Genomic DNA, 3267 nt, shown 5'->3' on the forward strand with positions numbered 1-3267 from the left:
CCTCCACCCACAAAGATATTTTAAAGTATTAAAGATCTTAAACCATCATGTTCTTCATCTTTGTTCTGTAGTGACTCTGATCTTCACTGGTAATATCTTCAGAGGAAAATCTTCGATTGTGTTAAAGTATGGAAACATCCTCTCAGTGAAAGTGTGTGTGAAGGTGTGTATGTGTGTGTTAGTATCAGGATCAGAGAACGACAGTTTTCCTCTGGTCCAGTCCAGATTCACTCTGATCCTCTGGAGCTTCTTCACTGAGAGAAGAGTGGAGAGATCTGATGGAGACTGTGCTATGTATTCGCCTTCATATAACACTATTGTCCATAATTGAGCTCCAGCTTTTTCTATCCCCTTCCTCTCAACAGACTCTGCAGTCACACCCACAGACCAGAATGGATTGTCTCCAACCTGGACGTCCCAGCTGTGAGTCCCTGAGTCAAAACCCTCAGAGCTCAGGACACAGACATAGGAGTCAAACCTCTCTGGATTGTCAGGAAGCTTCTTTTTCTTTCCAAATCTCCCTCTGGTCAGATCTTTAGACAGGATGAGTCCTGGACCAGCAGAGTTTGGGTCCAGAACCACAGGACTGTAGGAGACCAAGTCCTTCATCTTGTTCCAGATGTTGAAGGTCAGGTTGCCCAGGTGTTTGGCCTGGTCTATCAGAGCTCCTGAGGGCAGCTGTGGATCCTCCAGCAGGGGGCGCTGCTGGACTCTGTCCACTGCAGCCTTGTAGTTCTTCAGGAATGAGACGTCTTCAGCTCTCAGCTCGTCCTCTGTGGCTCTGACTGTGTGTGACAGAGCTGCTATCTCTCTGCTCAGAGCCTCCATCTTCGTCCTTTTCATGCATGTGATCTTCAGCTCCTCTTCCTCCCTCAGAGCAGTGATCCTGGCCTCCTCTTCCTCCTGTAGAAATGGTGAAGCTTCTTAAAGTGCTCCTTGATCTGGCTCTCAGTGTGTCGGGCCTGGACCTTGATGTGTTCTGCTGTTTGGTCACAGTCTCCTTTAACTCGTTCAAACAGCTTCAGTTTCTCTTGTAAAGGCTTCAGGGCTTTCTGGAGCTCCTCTCTGTGATCCTCTGCAGCTTCATCAACGGGTCTGAAGCTGTGGTTGGTGTGTGTCTTTGAGTCTCGACAGACGAGACACACTGGCTGCTGGTGGTCCAGACAGAAGAGTCTGAGTTTCTCAGAGTGCAAGACTGCAGAGAGGCTCAGACCTGCTGAAGGTCTCTGATGTCTCTGCAGTAAGAAGTCCTCACACAGGTTCTTCAAGGACAAACAAAACTGGTTCAGACTTTGAGATCTCCTCTTACACACTGGACACTGTTGTGTATTACCTTCTCTCTCCACCAGCTCTGCAGACAGTCTCTACAGAAGCTGTGGCTGCAGGACAGGACAACAGGCCTCTTTAAAGATGTCATGGCAGACAGGACAGGTGAGCTCCTCCTCTGACCGGGAAGACATGTCCTCTCTGAGTGAAGCTGAAGACACAAAGCCAGCAACAGAGGTCAGTTCAGGTGTGGTTTCCCTCACACGTTCACTTTCAGTCTTGTCTCTTATAAACTCACAGTTGGTGTGTGGAGTCGCTGCAGGTTGAAGTTGCTGTCGTCCTGTTTCCCTCTCTCTCTGTAGAAGCTGTTGTTTTTGGTTTAAAGGTGAATCTCTTTAAATGTTTCTCAGCATCAACGTGTCTCTCAGGAGTGACGAACAGTATGAAATGGTATTTCCTGCTTTCGTCTCAGAGTATCAGGAAAGGTGGAGCTTTAACAGACTGTTACTGAGAACAGTGTGCAGAGCTGTAAAAGTAGTTCTTCTTGTTTGTGTTTGTTTGTACATGTATGTTCATATATTTCACCTGTTTCATACAGTGATCCATGTTTAAGTGATATGAAATGAAATGAATACTTGAGGCATTCAGATCATCTGTCCTCTCCCACCCACAGTCTGATCACAGTGGAGCTGCTGGTTGATCTCTGCAGGAAGAAGGTCTGACAGGCTCTTTAAAGTCAAGTTACAAGGTGGATCACTCACTAAAGGTTTTTCATCAGACACTGGACACTCAGGGTTTGAATTATGGGGGGGTGAGGGGTCTGACCCCCCTGATTAAGACTTGGACCCTCCCAAAAGTGTTAATGTTAGCTAGTTTCTAACTGTAGCCTAAAGTTACAGTCTAGCTTACTAATGTTAGCTTGATTCTAACTTAAGGTTTAAGGTACAGTTTAGCTAACGAATGTTAGCTTGTTTCTAACTTTAGCCTTAAGTTACAGTCTAGCTCACTAATGTTAGCTAGTTTCTAACTTTAGCCTAAAGTTACAGTTTAGCTAACTAATGTTAGCTAGTTTCTAACTTAAGCCTTAAGTTACAGTCTAGCTCACTAATGTTAGCTTGATTCTAAGTTAAGTTTTAAGGTACAGTTTAGCTAACTAATGTTAGCTTGTTTTTAACTTTAGCCTTAAGTGACAGTTTAGCTAACTAATATTAGCTAGGTTCTAAGTTCAGCATTAAGTTACAGTTTAGCTAACTAATGTTAGCTAGGTTCTAATTTTAGCCTAAAGTTATGGTTTAGCTAACTAATGTTAGCTAGGTTCTAAGTTTAGCATTAAGCTAGGACAGGAAGTTGACAAAGTGTAGCAGGAAGACGAGAACAACAACATTCAGCTGTGTTTGTCACTGAGCTGCTGAAATCACACTCAGTGGACATGAACACGTTTGACTGCTTTATTAGTTCATGAAGAAAAAAGTCATCAGTTAGTTGAGTGAACAGACATCATCAGTAATTAATGAGAGAGAAACAGCAGAGATCAAAGATATGACACGTTGTGACTGTGAACAAACTGGACACAGACTGTGATCTGTACAAACACTGTTACTGTTACTGTCCTGAACAGGAGGAACAAACCTCCAGTCCTGTCAGCTCTCAACAGGCAACATGGACTTCTTCTACACATTAGACCATGTTTGAATGACAGGAAGCAGATATCATGTGACATCCACGTCTGAAGGTTCAGTGGTCAGAGACTCTTCAGGATCAATGAGCTCTGGTTCCATATTTCAATCTAACAGACAACAGCTCTGACATATTACACACTATATCAACACACATCAACACAATGATATTTATATACATTATATATAGAGAAATATACAGTGATGCTGTTACACATTCAACCTGCCCCCCTCCTCCTCCCTCCTCCTCCCTCCACCTCCCTCCACCTCCCTCCTCCTCACTCCTCCCCCCTCCTCCTCCCTCTCCCTCCACCTCCCTCCACCC

General features: G+C 44.5%; 1 pseudogene; it reads right to left on the minus strand.

The window, feature by feature from the left end:
- Positions 1–9: 9 nt before the first annotated feature.
- LOC111231576 lies at positions 10–1460 on the minus strand (annotated as a pseudogene).
- Between the last annotated feature and the right edge of the window lie 1807 nt (positions 1461–3267).

This window comes from Seriola dumerili, unplaced genomic scaffold, assembly GCF_002260705.1.
Source record: "Seriola dumerili isolate Sdu_G_001 unplaced genomic scaffold, Sdu_1.0 BDQW01000306.1, whole genome shotgun sequence".
Taxonomy (NCBI): Eukaryota; Metazoa; Chordata; class Actinopteri; order Carangiformes; family Carangidae; genus Seriola; species Seriola dumerili.